The sequence below is a fragment of the Garra rufa genome, unplaced genomic scaffold (assembly GCF_049309525.1).
Source record: "Garra rufa unplaced genomic scaffold, GarRuf1.0 hap1_unplaced_002, whole genome shotgun sequence".
Lineage (NCBI taxonomy): Eukaryota > Metazoa > Chordata > Actinopteri > Cypriniformes > Cyprinidae > Garra > Garra rufa.
The window spans coordinates 8,212,633-8,225,132 of record NW_027394277.1 but is presented as its reverse complement, the minus strand read 5'-3'; the positions used below and the strand labels follow the sequence as shown (position 1 = coordinate 8,225,132).

The 12,500-nt window shown below is 36.3% G+C and overlaps 4 non-coding genes and 1 pseudogene across 4 annotated transcripts; all 5 read left to right on the top strand.

Moving 5' to 3' along the window:
* The first annotated feature begins 352 nt into the window (after positions 1-352).
* LOC141305975 (5S ribosomal RNA) lies at positions 353-471 on the top strand. The gene has a single exon (XR_012344936.1). It is a non-coding gene; the product is annotated as a 5S ribosomal RNA (ribosomal RNA).
* An 8,354-nt stretch (positions 472-8,825) lies between these two features.
* Positions 8,826-8,944, top strand: LOC141306942 (5S ribosomal RNA). Its single transcript, XR_012345898.1, has one exon. It is a non-coding gene; the product is annotated as a 5S ribosomal RNA (ribosomal RNA).
* An 84-nt stretch (positions 8,945-9,028) lies between these two features.
* LOC141307754 (5S ribosomal RNA) lies at positions 9,029-9,147 on the top strand (annotated as a pseudogene).
* An 84-nt stretch (positions 9,148-9,231) lies between these two features.
* Positions 9,232-9,350, top strand: LOC141307724 (5S ribosomal RNA). The gene has a single exon (XR_012346675.1). It is a non-coding gene; the product is annotated as a 5S ribosomal RNA (ribosomal RNA).
* Positions 9,351-12,011: 2,661 nt separating this feature from the next.
* On the top strand, positions 12,012-12,130 carry LOC141307478 (5S ribosomal RNA). Its single transcript, XR_012346430.1, has one exon. It is a non-coding gene; the product is annotated as a 5S ribosomal RNA (ribosomal RNA).
* The last annotated feature ends 370 nt before the right edge of the window (positions 12,131-12,500 follow it).

Here is a 12,500-nt window from a genome sequence, read left to right as displayed (position 1 = left end):
TTGGACTGTTTTTAGGGTATGGACAAATGAACTGTATTCTTTTAACAGCGTTTACCTCGTTTTATCGTGTTGTTTTAAAGTCTTTTATGTGAACCTTGTAAATAAACCAAATCTATTTAAACCAATCTTCTTTTATGTCTCATTCTTTTAACCACTAGTCATCTCTCACAGTTAAATCTGATCCCATTTTAGTCTTGTAACTCGGCTGATAAGGCCGATTGTTACACTTGGATGGGAGACCGCCTGGGAATACCAGGTGCTGTAAGCTTTTGCCTTTTCTTCACTATTTATATAATATGCTGGCTTTTACGGAGGCTGATCTTTAAATAGCCCACTTTTTGGAGCAGCCCTCGCTTACGGCCATACCGCGCTGAGAGCGCCCGATCTCGTCTGATCTCGGAAGCTAAGCAGCGTCGGGCCTGCTTAGTACTTGGATGGGAGACCGCCTGGGAATACCAGGTGCTGTAAGCTTTTGCCTTTTCTTCACTATTTATATAATATGCTGGCTTTTAGAAAGACGTGTTTTACCGCTCTATTTATTACAATCGTTTAAATGTATTATAGAGTTTTAAGTGTTTTACATGTTTTTTAGGCCATTTTATTACTCTTAACATTTTAAGTGAGTGTGTGTCTTTAAAAAATGGATGGTTGGCCTGCCATGTGACTAGACACATGACAGGAAGCAGGAAGTACAACTGTATAAGAGAGCAGCATGACAAACAAAGGACAGTCACCAAACTGTTGGATTGAGGAGTTGCTCATTTTAGAGCTCACCTTTCCATTCACCACCTGCAAACTTTGGATTACACTTTCTGTGGATTGTATATACACCGGTGGACACTCACATTGGACTTATCAACACACTGGGATTCTTGGACTGTTTTTAGGGTATGGACAAATGAACTGTATTCTTTTAACAGCGTTTACCTCGTTTTATCGTGTTGTTTTAAAGTCTTTTATGTGAACCTTGTAAATAAACCAAATCTATTTAAACCAATCTTCTTTTATGTCTCATTCTTTTAACCACTAGTCATCTCTCACAGTTAAATCTGATCCCATTTTAGTCTTGTAACTCGGCTGATAAGGCCGATTGTTACACTTGGATGGGAGACCGCCTGGGAATACCAGGTGCTGTAAGCTTTTGCCTTTTCTTCACTATTTATATAATATGCTGGCTTTTACGGAGGCTGATCTTTAAATAGCCCACTTTTTGGAGCAGCCCTCGCTTACGGCCACACCACCCTGAGAGCGCCCTAGAGCAAACCAGGAAGTGTGTGACTGCAGTTTGGAAAGAGAGATACTCTTACCTTCTCGATTTATTTGGTTAGTGTGAGTGAAAATAAGTTTTGGTTTGTGTTAGTAAGTTTTTTTGTTTTAAACCACTAACCAGCAGCCGTGTGCTGTCTGGGAAGTGGTTTGTGTTTGTTGTTTTTTCGCAAGTATGAGTGATTCGGACGGACTACACGGCAGCAACAAGTTAATGGCGGCAGAGATAGAGATGGCAAAAGAACAAAGGACTGAATTAGGACAACGAGAAAGGATCATAAGCAGCACAAAGAGGCTATACAGGAAAGAGGCAACAATAACTATTGATGTGAGTGAAACAAGAGATGGCAATGCAGAGAGTATCATTAAAGCAATAACGAAGAAAATCGGTGTGAAGGGAATTTTGGCGGTGCGCCCGAAACAACAGAAACAATATGAGGTAACAATGGAATCTGAGGAATGTTGTGATGAACTGTTAAATGGACTGGATATCAATGGACACATTTGTGAAGTGAGGAAGTTGGAAGACAGGGAGTATGTGGTGTCATTTATGCATATACCCGTCTATCTGAGTGACGACGACATCATAACGAAACTGGAGGGGTGGGGAGTTATCCCTGTCTCAAGTATGAAGAGGAGATGTTATCCAGGTACGGATATTGAAGATGGAACAAGGTTCATCAAAGCTAAATTCCCAAGAGAGGTGGCGTCGCTCCCATACAGTACGCGGTTTGAGACAGCAGAAGGAACTCAGCATTTTCGGGTGATACACAATAAGCAGGTTAAAACCTGCCGGTTGTGTATGAGCCCGGAGCATTTCCTGAAGGATTGTCCAGACTTTAAGTGTCGCAAATGTGAGGAGCATGGTCATTTTGCACGGGAATGCAATGCAGTGAAGTGTCCAGACTGTTTTAAAACGCTAAACAAATGTGAATGCTGGATGCAGAACAACGAGGAAGAGGAGGAGCAACAAATGAACGGGCAGATGCATAACAACACTACAGAAACCCAAGAAACAAACGAAGAGGAAGAGCAGTACGAGATAACTGGAAGAGAGGGACATGGGACTAGTAAAGAACAAGAAAAAGAAGAGCAACAGGAAGTAGAAGATCAGGAGGAAAGAATGGAGGAAGAGAAATCAGCGGAAGAAACACTATCAAGGGGAGGAGAACTGATTGTAGTAGAACTGACAGGAGAGGAAGGAATAAAGAACCAAAAGGACAGAGGACTGGGAATAATGCCACGGAGAAAACAACTGAAGGTAATACCTAATTTGGAAATGGCAAAAAGGAAAAGACTTAAGTATTCAGAGAATAAAATTGAGGTGTTGAGTGGGGAAGATGGAGAAGATAATCAAGAATGACTGTTTTTAATTATTTATTTTTGTACAGTATGGTTTTAAATTTTGTATGCTGGAATGCAAGAGGATTAATGAATATGAACAAACTGAAAAATACTCTAGAACTATGCAAGAAAGAAGACATTATTGTATTTCAGGAAACGAACTGGAAAAAGGAGGTAATTGACAATGTCAAAAAGATGTGGAATGGTGAAATGTTTTATAGTAATGGAGATGTAAAGTTAGGAAGTGGAGTGGCGATTTTAATAAGAAATGATATTGACTGCAAAGTGAAAGAAATATATAATGATGGAAAAGGAAAATGTAATGCTGTTGAAATAAGTCACGGGGAAAAAGAGTTTATTTTAATGAATGTTCATGCGCCAACAGAAGAGAAAGAAAAAAGGGAGTTTTTTGAAAACATTAGAGGAATAATAGATAAATGGAAGTCAGTAATAATTGTAGGAGATTTTAACACTGTGTTTAGTAAAAGAGATATAGCGGAGGGAATGGTTTTTAGAACAGACATGGGAAGAAAAGAGCTGGTATCTTTAATGGAAGAAAGAAACATGACTGATGTGTGGAGGGAGAGACATGAAAACAAAAAAGAATTTACTAGAAGGAGCTTGGTTGGTAACTTTTTGAATCAAACGAGAATTGATTTTATTTTAAGTACAAGGGATATAGATTATTTTATTGATGATATTGTTTATAGTGACACTAGTTTTAGTGATCACAAGATGATAAGGTGGAAAATAGATTTTAACAAGGAGGATAAAGGACCAGGGGTGTGGATTTTAAATTCTGGAATTTTAAAAGATGAGAATTACAAATTGGGAATATATGATTTAATGGAACAGGAAAAGAAGGATGGCATGTATGGGGAAGACAAACGAATATGGTGGGAAAATGTAAAATATGAAATAAAGAAGTATTCAATTGAATTTAGTAAAGGTATGAGAAAAGCCAAAAATGCTAAAGAACAGGGAATTAGAGAAAGTTTAAGAAAAGAAACAAAGGAAAAGGTAATGGATATTCAAAAAATAGTAGAGTTAGAAGAGAAGCTTAAGAAAATGGAAGAGGAAAAATGTCAAGGGGCAAGACTAAGGAGCAAAGCTAGATACACAATAGAAGGGGAAAAATGTACTAAATTTTTTTTTGACCTAGAAAGAAGAAGGGGAAGGGCAGATACAATAAAAGAACTAAAAAACAAAGATGAAGAGTCCATAATAGGAACAGAGTTACTCTTAAATGAAGTAAGGATTTTTTATGAAGACTTGTTTAGAGAGGAAGGTATAGAAGAGGAAAACAAAAATTACTTACTGCAACATATCAAAGCGAGAGTAGAAGAAGAAGACAAAAAAGACTGTGACGAGGAAATAAAGGAAGAAGAGATAATACAAGCGATAGAAAGTCTAAAAAGTAACAAAAGTCCGGGAATAGATGGAATAGTGAATGAATTTTATAAGATTTTTAAGAAGGAAATAAGTAAGATCTTAAAAGAAGTGTATGATGAAATATTTAAGAAAAAAGAGCTGGATCAAAGAATGAGTATGGGACTAATGAAGTTGATTTATAAAAGAAAAGGTGATAATAAGAGTTTGAAGAATTATAGGCCGATTACAATGTTGAATGCAGATTTGAAGATTTTAGCTAAAATTTTATCAAGTAGATTGAAGAATGTCTTACCAAAAATAATTGAGACAAACCAGGCCTACGGGGTGACAGGGAGGGATATAGCGGATACAACAAGTGGTATACGAGACATAATGAGTATTTTAAAGGAAAATAATAGGAAAGGATATATAATTAGCCTAGACTTCGAGAAGGCTTTCGATAGAGTGGAGCATGAGTTTTTATTTTCGATTTTAGATCATTTTGGTTTTGGGGAGAATTTTAAAGAGTGGTTAAGGATTTTATATAGAAATATAATGACAAGAGTAAAATGTAACGGCTTTTTAACCAATCCTTTTAATGTCACAAGATCCATTAGACAAGGATGTCCATTATCAGCACAGCTATATACGCTGATAGCAGAACCACTAGGGATGTTAATTCAAAAAGATAAAGAAATAAAAGGGATAAAAATTGAGGAGGGACTAGAAGAAACAAAAGTATTTCAATATGCAGATGACACTACACTAATTGTGGAAGATTATAAAAGTGTTGAAAATGTAATGGAAAGGGTGACAAGGTTTTGTAAAGGTACAGGAGCAAAAGTAAATGCGGAAAAAACTGTTTATATGAGATTTGGAGAAGTGTCTGATTTAAAAGAGGTTCTGGGTTTTAAAGAAGTACAAGAAATGAAGATTTTAGGAGTAACGCTAGGTAAAGATGAGAAGAGTGCAACAGACAGAATGTGGGAAGAGGTTATAGGTGCAATGAAAAACAGATTGAATTTTTGGCAAAAAAGAATTTTGAATTTGAAAGGGAAGGTTTTAATAGCGAACGTTTTAATGTTAACCAAAATGTGGTACATTTTATCAGTGGTTTCAATGCCAAAATGGGTGGAAAAAAGAGTAAAAGAATATATTATGGATTTTATATGGGAGAAAAAACCCCCAAGAATAGCATACCACACACTCATTGGAAGGCCAGAAGAGGGAGGGTTGGGACTTGTTGATATAGAATTAAAAAAGAAAAGTATGAGAGTGAAGGTGGTTAAAAAATATTTGGACATGGATAAAAAGGGAGATTGGAAAATTACAATGAAACATTTTTTAGCAAAATGTGGGAATGTATTTTTAAATGATAACATTTTATGGATGAAACTCAAAAATTGGATGATGGAGGGGATACCAAATTTTTATAAAGAGGTTTTAGTTGCTTGGGGGTTTTTTCTCAAGGAGATTGATTTTAAGCCATTTGGGAGAAAAACGGTCCTCAATCAACCTATTTTCTTGAACAGTAACATTGTTTTTAATGGACAAATTTTATTTTTTAAGAAATGGTGGGAAGTAGGGATAAGGCAAGTCAAAGATGTGTTGTATGAATTTAAAGATGGATTTTTGCCGTTACAAGTGATCATAGATGCTATGGAAGAAGAAAAAGAAGAATATAGTGTGGCTAGTCTGGAAAAACAATATGATGAAGTTAAAAGTGCAGTACCAAAAGAGTGGTTGGAAGAAATTAAAAAAAGAGAAGAAACAGAAAGCAAAGTTGATGTGTATATGAAAATGGAAGACAAAATGGTGGATTTGAGATTGTGTAATGTAAGGATGTTTTATCAATGTCTTAAAAAATATATTTTTAAGAAACCCAATGCAAATCAAATGTGGTTGAGACATTTTAATGGAATTGAAGAGAATGATATTTGGAAGAATATAAGAAGTGGGATTGGAAGTACAGATTTGGAGTGTCTAGACTATTTTATCAGACATAATGTGATTTTTTCGGAAATGAGGCTTTGTATAATGGGGAAGGAAAGTGATGCCATTTGTAAAATATGTAAAAAACAGGATGAAGGTATTCTACATTTGTTTTTATTTTGTGAAAAATTGGAAACATTTTTTCAAATGTTAAAGAAAATGATTAAGAGTTTAAGGGATGGGAAAGAAGAGAGTGACTGGAATCAAACTTTAATTTTGGGAGTGAAGGAAAAATGCAAGAATAAAAAAGTGATAGAGTTGTTATTGGTTTTGGCGAAAAGTGCTATATGGAAAAGGAGGAATTTAGGAAAGAGTAAAGGGTGTGTATTAGATCTGTGGAGATTATTTAAATGTAAGGTTGAGGAGTACATTTTAACACTGTGGAATTATTTTAAAATGGAAAAAAAAGAGATGCTGTTTTACAAAATATTTTCAAAACAAGTGGAGGAAGTGTTAAAAGGAAATGGGATTGAAATGCCAGAAAATTGATGTTTTGATTTTGATGTATTTTGTGGATGATGAATTGTATATGCTCAAATGTAATTTAATTGTCATTTTTATTTCATTCATGTAATGAATTTTAAACTTGTATAATAATAATAAAAAAAAAAAAAAAAAAAAAAAAAAAAAAAAAAAAAAAAAAAGAGCGCCCGATCTCGTCTGATCTCGGAAGCTAAGCAGCGTCGGGCCTGCTTAGAAAAAAAAGAAAAAAAAAAAAGAAAAAAAAAAAAAAAAAAAAAGAGCGCCCGATCTCGTCTGATCTCGGAAGCTAAGCAGCGTCGGGCCTGCTTAGTACTTGGATGGGAGACCGCCTGGGAATACCAGGTGCTGTAAGCTTTTGCCTTTTCTTCACTATTTATATAATATGCTGGCTTTTAGAAAGACGTGTTTTACCGCTCTATTTATTACAATCATTTAAATGTATTATAGAGTGTTAAGTGTTTTACATGTTTTTTAGGCCATTTTATTACTCTTAACATTTTAAGTGTGTGTGTGTCTTTAATAAATGGATGGTTGGCCTGCCATGTGACTAGACACATGACAGGAAGCAGGAAGTACAACTGTATAAGAGAGCAGCATGACAAAAAAAGTCACCAAACTGTTGGATTAAGGAGTTGCTAATTTTAGAGCTCACCTTTCCATTCACCACCTGCAAACTTTGGATTACACTTTCTGTGGATTGTATATACAATGGTGGACACTCACATTGGACTTATCAACACACTGGGATTCTTGGACTGTTTTTAGGGTATGGACAAATGAACTGTATTCTTTTAACAGCATTTACCTAGTTTTATCGTGTTGTTTTAAAGTCTTTTATGTGAACCTTGTATATAAACCAAATCTATTTAAACCAATCTTCTTTTATGTCTCATTCTTTTAACCACTAGTCATCTCTCACAGTTAAATCTGACCCCATTTTAATCTTGTAACTCTGGATGGGAGACCGCCTGGGAATACCAGGTGCTGTAAGCTTTTGCCTTTTCTTCACTATTTATATAATATGCTGGCTTTTAGAAAGACGTGTTTTACCGCTCTATTTATTACAATCATTTAAATGTATTATAGAGTGTTAAGTGTTTTACATGTTTTTTTAGGCCATTTTATTGCTCTTAACATTTTAAGTGTGTGTGTGTCTTAAATAAATGGATGGTTGGCCTGCCATGTGACTAGACACATGACAGGAAGCAGGAAGTACAACTGTATAAGAGAGCAGCATGACAAACAAAGGACAGTCACCAAACTGTTGGATTAAGGAGTTTGCTAATTTTAGAGCTCACCTTTCCATTCACCACCTGCAAACTTTGGATTACACTTTCTGTGGATTGTATATACAATGGTGGACACTCACATTGGACTTATCAACACACTAGGATTCTTGGACTGTTTTTAGGGTATGGACAAATGAACTGTATTCTTTTAACAGCATTTACCTAGTTTTATCGTGTTGTTTTAAAGTCTTTTATGTGAACCTTTTATATAAACCAAATCTATTTAAACCAATCTTCTTTTATGTCTCATTCTTTTAACCACTAGTCATCTCTCACAGTTAAATCTGACCCCATTTTAATCTTGTAACTCTGGATGGGAGACCGCCTGGGAATACCAGGTGCTGTAAGCTTTTGCCTTTTCTTCACTATTTATATAATATGCTGGCTTTTAGAAAGACGTGTTTTACCGCTCTATTTATTACAATCATTTAAATGTATTATAGAGTGTTAAGTGTTTTACATGTTTTTTTAGGCCATTTTATTGCTCTTAACATTTTAAGTGTGTGTGTGTCTTAAATAAATGGATGGTTGGCCTGCCATGTGACTAGACACATGACAGGAAGCAGGAAGTACAACTGTATAAGAGAGCAGCATGACAAACAAAGGACAGTCACCAAACTGTTGGATTAAGGAGTTTGCTAATTTTAGAGCTCACCTTTCCATTCACCACCTGCAAACTTTGGATTACACTTTCTGTGGATTGTATATACAATGGTGGACACTCACATTGGACTTATCAACACACTGGGATTCTTGGACTGTTTTTAGGGTATGGACAAATGAACTGTATTCTTTTAACAGCATTTACCTAGTTTTATCATGTTGTTTTAAAGTCTTTTATGTGAACCTTGTATAAAAACCAAATCTATTTAAACCAATCTTCTTTTATGTCTCATTCTTTTAACCACTAGTCATCTCTCACAGTTAATTCTGACCCCATTTTAATGTTGTAACTCTGGATGGGAGACCGCCTGGGAATACCAGGTGCTGTAAGCTTTTGCCTTTTCTTCACTATTTATATAATATGATGGCTTTTACGGAGGCTGATCTATAAATAGCCCACTTTTTGGAGCAGTACTCGCTTACGGCCATACTGCGCTGAGAGCGCCCGATCTCGTCTGATCTCGGAAGCAAAGCAGCGTCGGGCCTGGTTAGTACTTAGATGGGAGACCGCCTGGGAATACCAGGTGCTGTAAGCTTTTGCCTTTTCTTCACTATTTATATAATATGCTGGCTTTTACGGAGGCTGATCTTTAAATAGCCCACTTTTTGGAGCAGCCCTCGCTTACGGCCATACTGCACTGAGACCGCCCTATCTCGTCTGATCTCGGAAGCAAAGCAGCGTCGGGCCTGGTTAGTACTTGGATGGGAGACCGCCTGGGAATACAAGGTGCTGTAAGCTTTTGCCTTTTCTTCACTATTTATATAATATGCTGGCTTTTACGGAGGCTGATCTTTAAATAGGCCACTTTTTGGAGCAGCCCTCGCTTACGGCCATACTGCGCTGAGACCGCCCGATCTCGTCTGATCTCGGAAGCAAAGCAGCATCGGGCCTGGTTAGTACTTGGATGGGAGACCGCCTGGGAATACCAGGTGCTGCAAGCTTTTGCCTTTTCTTCACTATTTATATAATATGCTGGCTTTTAGAAAGACGTGTTTTACCGCTCTATTTATTACAATCATTTAAATGTATTATAGAGTGTTAAGTGTTTTACATGTTTTTTAGGCCATTTTATTACTCTTAACATTTTAAGTGTGTGTGTGTCTTTAATAAATGGATGGTTGGCCTGCCATGTGACTAGACACATGACAGGAAGCAGGAAGTACAACTGTATAAGAGAGCAGCATGACAAAAAAAGTCACCAAACTGTTGGATTAAGGAGTTGCTAATTTTAGAGCTCACCTTTCCATTCACCACCTGCAAACTTTGGATTACACTTTCTGTGGATTGTATATACAATGGTGGACACTCACATTGGACTTATCAACACACTGGGATTCTTGGACTGTTTTTAGGGTATGGACAAATGAACTGTATTCTTTTAACAGCATTTACCTAGTTTTATCGTGTTGTTTTAAAGTCTTTTATGTGAACCTTGTATATAAACCAAATCTATTTAAACCAATCTTCTTTTATGTCTCATTCTTTTAACCACTAGTCATCTCTCACAGTTAAATCTGACCCCATTTTAATCTTGTAACTCTGGATGGGAGACCGCCTGGGAATACCAGGTGCTGTAAGCTTTTGCCTTTTCTTCACTATTTATATAATATGCTGGCTTTTAGAAAGACGTGTTTTACCGCTCTATTTATTACAATCATTTAAATGTATTATAGAGTGTTAAGTGTTTTACATGTTTTTTTAGGCCATTTTATTGCTCTTAACATTTTAAGTGTGTGTGTGTCTTAAATAAATGGATGGTTGGCCTGCCATGTGACTAGACACATGACAGGAAGCAGGAAGTACAACTGTATAAGAGAGCAGCATGACAAACAAAGGACAGTCACCAAACTGTTGGATTAAGGAGTTTGCTAATTTTAGAGCTCACCTTTCCATTCACCACCTGCAAACTTTGGATTACACTTTCTGTGGATTGTATATACAATGGTGGACACTCACATTGGACTTATCAACACACTGGGATTCTTGGACTGTTTTTAGGGTATGGACAAATGAACTGTATTCTTTTAACAGCATTTACCTAGTTTTATCGTGTTGTTTTAAAGTCTTTTATGTGAACCTTGTATATAAACCAAATCTATTTAAACCAATCTTCTTTTATGTCTCATTCTTTTAACCACTAGTCATCTCTCACAGTTAAATCTGACCCCATTTTAATCTTGTAACTCTGGATGGGAGACCGCCTGGGAATACCAGGTGCTGTAAGCTTTTGCCTTTTCTTCACTATTTATATAATATGCTGGCTTTTAGAAAGACGTGTTTTACCGCTCTATTTATTACAATCATTTAAATGTATTATAGAGTGTTAAGTGTTTTACATGTTTTTTTAGGCCATTTTATTGCTCTTAACATTTTAAGTGTGTGTGTGTCTTAAATAAATGGATGGTTGGCCTGCCATGTGACTAGACACATGACAGGAAGCAGGAAGTACAACTGTATAAGAGAGCAGCATGACAAACAAAGGACAGTCACCAAACTGTTGGATTAAGGAGTTTGCTAATTTTAGAGCTCACCTTTCCATTCACCACCTGCAAACTTTGGATTACACTTTCTGTGGATTGTATATACAATGGTGGACACTCACATTGGACTTATCAACACACTAGGATTCTTGGACTGTTTTTAGGGTATGGACAAATGAACTGTATTCTTTTAACAGCATTTACCTAGTTTTATCGTGTTGTTTTAAAGTCTTTTATGTGAACCTTTTATATAAACCAAATCTATTTAAACCAATCTTCTTTTATGTCTCATTCTTTTAACCACTAGTCATCTCTCACAGTTAAATCTGACCCCATTTTAATCTTGTAACTCTGGATGGGAGACCGCCTGGGAATACCAGGTGCTGTAAGCTTTTGCCTTTTCTTCACTATTTATATAATATGCTGGCTTTTAGAAAGACGTGTTTTACCGCTCTATTTATTACAATCATTTAAATGTATTATAGAGTGTTAAGTGTTTTACATGTTTTTTTAGGCCATTTTATTGCTCTTAACATTTTAAGTGTGTGTGTGTCTTAAATAAATGGATGGTTGGCCTGCCATGTGACTAGACACATGACAGGAAGCAGGAAGTACAACTGTATAAGAGAGCAGCATGACAAACAAAGGACAGTCACCAAACTGTTGGATTAAGGAGTTTGCTAATTTTAGAGCTCACCTTTCCATTCACCACCTGCAAACTTTGGATTACACTTTCTGTGGATTGTATATACAATGGTGGACACTCACATTGGACTTATCAACACACTAGGATTCTTGGACTGTTTTTAGGGTATGGACAAATGAACTGTATTCTTTTAACAGCATTTACCTAGTTTTATCGTGTTGTTTTAAAGTCTTTTATGTGAACCTTGTATATAAACCAAATCTATTTAAACCAATCTTCTTTTATGTCTCATTCTTTTAACCACTAGTCATCTCTCACAGTTAAATCTGACCCCATTTTAATCTAGTAACTCTGGATGGGAGACCGCCTGGGAATACCAGGTGCTGTAAGCTTTTGCCTTTTCTTCACTATTTATATAATATGCTGGCTTTTACGGAGGCTGATCTTTAAATAGCCCACTTTTTGGAGCAGCCCTCGCTTACGGCCATACTCCGCTGAGACCGCCCGATCTCGTCTGATCTCGGAAGCAAAGCAGCGTCGGGCCTGGTTAGTACTTGGATGGGAGACCGCCTGGGAATACCAGGTGCTGTAAGCTTTTGCCTTTTCTTCACTATTTATATAATATGCTGGCTTTTAGAAAGACGTGTTTTACCGCTCTATTTATTACAATCATTTAAATGTATTATAGAGTGTTAAGTGTTTTACATGTTTTTTAGGCCATTTTATTACTCTTAACATTTTAAGTGTGTGTGTGTCTTTAATAAATGGATGGTTGGCCTGCCATGTGACTAGACACATGACAGGAAGCAGGAAGTACAACTGTATAAGAGAGCAGCATGACAAAAAAAGTCACCAAACTGTTGGATTAAGGAGTTGCTAATTTTAGAGCTCACCTTTCCATTCACCACCTGCAAACTTTGGATTACACTTTCTGTGGATTGTATATACAATGGTGGACACTCACA